The sequence below is a fragment of the Arachis duranensis genome, chromosome 9, assembly GCF_000817695.3.
Source record: "Arachis duranensis cultivar V14167 chromosome 9, aradu.V14167.gnm2.J7QH, whole genome shotgun sequence".
Classification (NCBI taxonomy): Eukaryota; Viridiplantae; Streptophyta; class Magnoliopsida; order Fabales; family Fabaceae; genus Arachis; species Arachis duranensis.
Window position 1 is genome coordinate 28,264,590 of NC_029780.3, and position 8,345 is coordinate 28,272,934.

The 8,345-nt window shown below is 37.9% G+C and overlaps 1 non-coding gene across 1 annotated transcript; it reads right to left on the reverse strand.

Moving 5' to 3' along the window:
• Positions 1-4,661: 4,661 nt before the first annotated feature.
• On the reverse strand, positions 4,662-4,768 carry LOC127742110 (small nucleolar RNA R71). Its single transcript, XR_008003297.1, has one exon. It is a non-coding gene; the product is annotated as a small nucleolar RNA R71 (small nucleolar RNA).
• Positions 4,769-8,345: the final 3,577 nt, after the last annotated feature.

Below are 8,345 nucleotides of genomic sequence, written 5' to 3' on the forward strand. Positions count from 1 at the left end.
GGGGGCGGTAGAGGGGTGTAGTTTGTGAACTTTCCCACTTTAGAGCGACTAGTTGGGGGCGGTGGATTTGAAATGCTCTTTTGGGGTTTCTTTGGGCGGCAGCTTATTTCATGGTGCCGTGTTGCCATAGTGCCGTTTATTGGCTACGATGACTTGGCTTACTTCTTTGTTGTTTATGTATTCCCTTGCCACATTCTGGATTTCATGCATCGTTCTGACCGGCATGTTTGTGAGGCGTTTTTGAAAATCCTCATTCATTAGCCCGTTGGTAAGACACTGATTGGCCATTAAGTCTATTAGCCCGTCAACTATCAGATACTCATCATTGAACCTGTTTAGGTACTTCCTTACGAGTTCGTCTGGCCATTGTATTACTCCGAGTAAGCTAATCAGGTGCTTCACCTTTGAAATCCTTGTGGTGAATTGTGCCATAAATTTTCTAGAGATGTCGGCGAAACAAGATATGAAGCCGATCCGGAGGGCGTTGAACCACTTGATTGCTGGACTAGCTAGTGTTATCGAGAAAGCTCTCCATCAAACTACGTCGGTTGCTCCCTCTAGGTTCATCCTGGCCTCCAAGGCCATTAGGTGCTCCTGAGGGTCCTTGGTGCCATCGTACTTCATGTCAGTCAGTTTGTCGAAATCTTTCAATAGCTTGGCCTTCAGGACTTTCTAGGTGAATGGAGTGGCTCCCATTATTATGTACTCGCTCTTCCTTTGTCTGGAATCTCTCTGGTGTCTCTTCTCATCGTCATCTTGTAGGTTCTAGGATTCACGAGATCTGCTGCAATTTTGACTTCTATCATGATGTCGGTTATATGATCTTTCATTCTCGGCTTCTCATCGTGATAGGCTCATGGAGATCACTTTGTGATGAGCGGATAATTTATACACTTTTTGGCATTAATTTTATATAGTTTTTAGTATGATTTAGTTAGTTTTTAGTATATTTTTATTAGTTTTTAAGCAAAATTCACATTTTTGGACTTTACAATGAGTTTTTGTGTTTTTCTATGATTTCAGGTATGTTTTGGCTGAAATTGAGGGACCTGAGCAAAAATCTGATTCAGAGGCTGACAAAAGACTGCTGATGCTGTTGGATTCTGACCTCCTTGCACTCTAAATGAAATTTTTGGAGCTACAGAAGTCCAAATGGTGCGCTCTCAGTTGTGTTAGAAATTAGACATCCAGGGCTTTCCAGAAATATATAATAGTTTATACTTTGCCCAAGTTTAGATGACGTAAACTGGTATTTAACGCCAGCTTTCTACCCTATTCTGGCGTTAAACGCCAGAAACAAGTTGCAAAGCAGAGTCAAATGCCAGAAACAAGTTACAAACTAGCGTTCAACTCCAAGGAAGACCTCTACACGTGAAAGTTTCAATGCTCAGCCCAAGCACACACCAAGTGAGCCCGAAAGTGGATTTCTGCATCATTTACTCATTTCTGTACCCCTAGTAACTAATCTAGTATAAATAGGATTTTTACCATTGTATTTTCATCTTGGTATCTATCTTTGATCAGTTTATGCAATCTTAGACATTGGGGGGCCTCACGGCCATGCCTACCCTATCATCACTTATGTATTTTCAACGGTGGAGTTTCTACACACTATAGATTAAGGGTGTGGAGCTCTGCTGTTCCTTGAGTATTAATGCAATTACTACTGTTTTCTATTCAATTCATGCTTATTCTTATTCTAAGATATTCATTCGCACTTCAACCTGATGAATGTGATTATCCATGACACTCATCACCATTCTCACTTATGAATGCGTGCCTGACAAACACTTCCATTCTACCTGCAAAAGCTAGAGTGTGTATCTCTTGGATTCCTGGTCCACGACGCATGGTTGCCTCTCCTGAAAACAGAGCCTTCCATTCTGTGAGATTAGAGTCTTCGTGGTATAAGCTAGAATCCATTGGCAGCATTCTTGAGATCCGGAAAGTCTAAACCTTGTATGTGGTATTCCGAGTAGGATCTGGGATAGGATGACTGTGACGAGCTTCAAACTCATGACTATAGGACGTGGTGACAGACGCAAAAGGATAGTAAATCCTATTCCTACACGATCTAGAACCAACAGCTGATTAGCCATGCGGAAAACCGTAGAGGACCTTTTTCACTGAGAGGATGGGAAGTAGCAATTAACAACGGTGACTCCCTACATACAGCTTGCCATGGAAAGGAGAATGAAGGATTGGATAAAGGCAGTAGGAAAGCAGAGATTTAGAAGGAACAACGCATCTCCATACGCTTATCTGAAATTCCCACCAATGAATTACATAAGTATCTCTATCTTTATTTTACGTTTTATTTATATTTTAATTATCAAAACTCCATAACCATTTGAATCCGCCTGACTGAGATTTACAAGATGACCATAGCTTGCCTCAAGCCGACAATCTCCGTGGGATCGACCCTTACTCACGTAAGGTTTATTACTTGGAAGACCCAGTGCACTTGCTGGTTAGTTGTGCGAAGTTAAGAAAAAAGAGTGATATTACAATTGTGCGTACCAAGTTGTTGGCGCCATTGAGATCACAATTTTGTGCACCAAGGTTTTGGTGCCGTTGCCGGAGATTGTTCGAGTTTGGACAATTGACGGTTCATCTTGTTGCTCAAATTAGGTAATTTTCTTTTTGTTTCAACCTTTATTTTATTTTCAAAAAGTTTTCAAAAATCTTTCAAAATTTTTCTTCTTTTTTGTTTTTCTAAAAATAATTTTTGGAAAAAAATTTATAAAATCAAAAAAATAAAAAATATTTTGTGTTTCTTGTTTGAGTCTCGTGTCAATTTTTAAGTTTGGTGTCAATTGTATGTTTTAAAAATTTGTGCATTTTTTGAAAATTTCATGCGTTGCATTCTTCATGATCTTCAAATTGTTCTTGACAAGTCTTCTTGTTTGATCTTTACATTTTATTGTTTTGTGTCTTTTCTTGTTTTTGATATGCATTTTTAGTTTGTTAGTGTCTAAGCATTAAAAATTTCTAAGTTTGGTGTCTTGCATGTTTTTCTTTTCTTAAAAAATTTTCAAAAATAAGTCTTGATGTTCATCTTAATCTTCAAAGTGTTCTTGGTGTTCATCTTGATATCCATAGTGTTCTTGCATGCATCATGTGTTTTGATTCATAATTTTTATGTTTTGAGTCATTTAATTGTTTTTCTCTCTCCTCATTAAAAATTAAAAAAAAATAAAAAATATCTTTTCCTTATTTCTCTCATAAATTTCGAAATCTTTGGGTTGACTTAGTCAAAAATTCTCAAAATAAGTTGTTTCTTGTTAGTCAAGTCAAGATTTCAATTTCAAAAATCCTATATTTTCAAAATCTTTTTCAAAAATCAAATCTTTTCATTTTTTATTATTTTCAAAAAGTTAAAAAAAATTGATTTTCAAAATCTTTTTCTTAATTTTATTTCATAATTTTCGAAAACTTTACTAACAATTAATGTGATTGTCTCAAAAATTTGAAGTTTGTTACTTTCTTATTAAGAAAGGTTGAATCTTTGAATTCTAGAATCATATCTTTTAGTTTCTTGTTAGTCAAGTAATCAATTTTAATTTTAAAAATCAAATCTTAAATTCTTTTTTAAATCTTTTTCAAAATATCTTTTCAATCATATCTTTTTAACCATATCTTTTTCAAATCATATCTTTTTCAAAATCTTTTTCTAACTTCTTATCTTTTCAAAATTGATTTTTAAATCTCTCTCAACTAACTAATTGATTTTTTTAGTTTGTTTTACTATCTCTTATCTTTTTCAAAACCACCTAACTATTTTTCTCTCTCTAATTTTCGAAAATCACCTTCCTCTTTTCTAAAATATTTTTATTTAACTAATTGTTTCAAATTTTCATTTTAATTTTATTTTTTCTCTTGATTTTCGAAAATCACTAACCATTTTTCAAAAACTATTTTTGAAATTCTCTCCCTCTCATCTCCTTCTATTTTCTTATTTATCTACTAACACTTCTCTTCTACTCATAATTCGAACCCTCTTCTCTTCTCTCTCTGTGTTCGAATTTTTCTCCTCCTTCTTCTATTCTTTTCTTCTTCTACTCACATAAAGGAATCTCTATACTGTGACATAAAGGATTCCTCTTCTTTTCTGTTCTATTCTCTTTCATATGTGCAGGAGCAAGGACAAGGACATTCTTGTTGAAGCAGATCCTAAACCTGAAAGGACTCTAAAGAAGAAGGTAAGAGAAGCTAAAGCATAACAATTCAGAGAAAACCTTACAGAGAATCTCGAAAAAGAAGGAGACATGGCTGAACCTAACAACAATGCAAGGAAGAAGCTTGGTGACTTTACTGCACCAAATTCCAACTTACATGGAAGAAGCATCTCAATCCTCGCCATTGGAGCAAACAATTTTGAGCTAAAGCCTCAATTAGTTTCTCTGATACAACAGAATTGCAAGTTTCATGGACTTCCATCAGAAGATCCTTTTTAGTTCTTAACTGAATTCTTGCAGATTTGTGATACTGTTAAGACCAATGGGGTTGATCCCGAGGTCTACAGGCTTATGCTTTTCCCTTTTGCTGTAAGAGACAGAGCTAGAGTATGGTTGGACTCTCAACCTAAAAATAGCTTGAACTCTTGGGATAAGCTAGTTACGGCTTTCTTAGCCAAGTTCTTTCCTCCTCAAAAGCTGAGTAAGCTTAGAGTGGATGTTCAAACCTTCAGACAGAAAGAAGGTGAATCCCTCTATGAAGCTTGGGAGAGATACAAGCTACTGACCAAAAAGTGTCCTTGTGATGACAAGTCATCTTAGCCTAGTTTTACTAGTCTTTTTCTTTGTTTTCATTAGGTTTTATGCACTTTCTTGCATTATAAGTAAGTAATTTGGAATGGAAATCCATGACTTCTTTGAATCAGACAACCACCACTTAATTGATGCTAAATCATGAGGTTTGGGCTAAAATTAATTGGTTTTTAATGATTTATAAACCTTGTGAATTTGGTGATACTTTGATTGGTTGTTTTGATTAATTGTAGGTGAAGAAAAGAAGAAAACAAGAAAGCATGTCTTAAGAAGTGTGGCTCAAGGAAAAGAAAAGTGTGGCAAAGAAAAGAGGAAGCGTGGCACATGGAAGGAGGGAAGCCACAAGAGCTCAGTGCTCTCCAAAGGAGCACAAAAATAAACCAAGGAAGCAATGTCTCAATGCTCTGCTCACCTTGTGAGCTGAGCACAATTTGAAGCCAAGAAACAAGGAAAGGAAAAACAATGCTCAGCTCACCAAGGGAGCATTATCGGGCATTCATCAAAAGAAATTCAAGGAAATTATTTGCCAAATGCCTTCTCCAAGAGTTGAACCAAGAACCAAGGGGGAGTGGGAAAGCGCTACTCACAAGGAAAATAAGGCAAGAATTGGCCAAATGCATCCCCCAAGGTTCGAACCAAGCACCTCACAGAAGAGAAGAGAGAGAAGCGCTACTTTCCTCACAAAGAAAAGAAAGCAGCGTGCCTTCACCAAGGGTTTGAACCAAGGACCTCCCTTGGAAGCTCCAATGCTCAGCTCACTTGAGAGCTGAGCACTACTCATGGTGCACCACACACAAGCGTGACACGGGCCAGGGAAATGGAGCGCGCATCATGACAAGGCATGGAGCACAGGGCGCGCACAAGACATGCACCAAGGCACCAATGCTCAGCTCCCCAGCATAGCACGCTACGCAAGGATCCCCACACAAAGCCTCAATGCTCAGCTCCCCACTGGAGCTGAGCATCCTCCTGGAAGCAAATTCTCCATGGGCTGAAAATTGAATTAAAAATCCAACTTAATTCATTTCTTCACCAAATCAAAAGCCTATCCAAATTCCAAATCCAAGAATAGAAAGTGTATAAATAGTAGGTAGTTTGATGTAATTAGGACCTCTAGAATCACTTTTGAATTTTCTTTTTTACTTTCATTTTCATTTTAAGCTTTTACTTTTGAATTTAGATCTTAGAGAATTGGGAAGGAGAATTGATCTCTCTTAGCTTCTTCCTTGTTCTTGCTTGAGCACTCTTTAATTTTCTTGCTTTGGATCTTGGGTGAAGAATTGAAGAACTTCTGTTTCAATCTCACCTTGTGATCTCATGTTTTACTTTTCTGCATAATTGAATTTCAATCTCTATTTACTGCTTCATCTTCTACTCTTTCTGCAATCTACTTTCCTTTATTTCTTTTGCAATTGTTCTTGTTGGATCAAGGAAGGATTTGAGATCTAGAATTATTTTCTAGTCTCTTCCACTCCTGAGATCTTCAATCCTCTTTTAAATTGCTGCAAATTAAGCATTGGTCATTTTCTGTTCTTAAATTTTCAAAGCATTCTTACTCTTCTATTTGAGATCTACCTTAATTCAATTCATCTTCTACTTGTCTGTTCCTTGTAATTCACTTGTTCTTGTTTAAATTCTGCAATCCCAATTCCCAATCCCTTTTATTAATTCAAGCAATTTACATTTCTTGCACTTTAAGTTTCAGTCATTTATATTTCTTGCAATCTAAGTTTCTGCACTTTATATTACTTGCATTTTAAGATTCAGCTTCTTTACTTTCTTTGCTCTTTAATTTACTGCAATTCTTCCCTTCTCCTTTACATTTCAAGCAATTTAGCTTCTGTTAATCACAAACACTCAACCAATGCTTGATTCACTTGACTAAATCAACCACTAAACTAAAATTGCTCAATCCTTCAATCCCTGTGGGATCGACCTCACTCATGTGAGTTATTATTACTTGATGCGACCCGGTACACTTGCCGGTGAGTTTCGTGTTGGATCGTTTTCCACACATCACCTTCTGACATGCTTTCAGAATGGACCATCATGGATATATTCTATGATAGTCTGTCTGAATTGTCTAAGATGTCATTGGACCATTCTGCAGGTGGATCTATTCACCTGAAGAAAATGCCTGCAGAAGCTCAGGAACTCATTGACATGGTTACAAATAACTAGTTTATGTACACTTCTGAAAGGAATCCTGTGAATAATGGGACGCCTCAGAGGAAGGGAGTTCTTGAAATTGATGCTCTGAATGCCATATTGGCTCAGAACAAAATGTTGACTCAACAAGTCAATATGATTTCTCAGAGTCTGAATGGATTGCAAAATGCATCCAACAGGACTAAAGAGGCATCTTCTGAAGAAGAAGCCTATGATCCTGAGAACCCTGCAATAGCAGAGGTGAATTACATGGGTGAAGCCTATGGAAACACCTATAACCCCTCATGGAGGAATCATCCAAATTTCTCTTGGAAGGATCAACAAAAGCCTCAACAAGGCTTTAATAATGGTGGAAGAAACAGGTTTAGCAACAGCAAGCCTTTTCCATAATCTTCTCAGCAACAGATAGAGAATTCTGAGCAGAGTCCATCTAGCTTAGCAAACATAGTCTCTGATCTATCTAAGGTCACTCTAAGTTTCATGAATGAAACAAGGTCTTCCATTAGAAATTTGGAGGCACAAGTGGGCCAGCTGAGTAAAACAGTCACTGAAACTCCTCCTAGTACTCTCCCAAGTAATACATAAGAGAACCCAAAAAGAGAATTGTTCATACCCTGGGTCGAGCTGTCCGACCCGGGATGTTCGACAGACAAAGCGACCGACCTCTTCAGGTCAGGACAACCCGACCACTTCCCAAAGAGCTCGGTCAAGTCCCCAGAATGCCCAAAGAAGGGCCCAAATAGAGGAATTAGTTAGGGAAGGAAAACTAGATCGGTTCTTGGCCAATCGGGACGAAGAACCAAGAAAAAGAAGAAGGGATGAAGATGTTGGACGATCTGAATGATCACCCCGCACACCGGAAAGACATATCCACGTGATACACGACGGATTTGCTGGAAGAGAAATCTCCAAATCATCCCGCAAGTGACACCTCAAAGAAGTATACCATGTCGAAGGCAAGAAAGAGGTGCCAGACATCCCAGCAATCACGTTTACCAAAGAAGATGCATCCGGAATCATCTCAGGACACGACGACCCCATGGTCATCACAATCATATTGGCAAACGCCAACCTCCACCGTACATTAATTGACCAAGGAAGCTCCGCCGACATCTTATTCAAAACTACCTTCGACAAGCTCGGCTTAGAAGAAAAAGAGTTAAGAACATACCCGAACAGCCTGTTCGGACTTGGGGATACCCCAGTATAGCCATTGGGATACGTATCGTTACATACAACCTTCGGAAAGGGGAACCAATCCAGAACACTTAGGGTGTGTGTGGTTGGAGGAATTATAAATAATTCCTAGGAATTTTAAGATGGGAATATTATATTCCCATGTTTGGTTCAAAGTTTGAAAAGCTATTCTTAAGCAAGTTTGATTCCCGGGGATCAAAATACCATCAT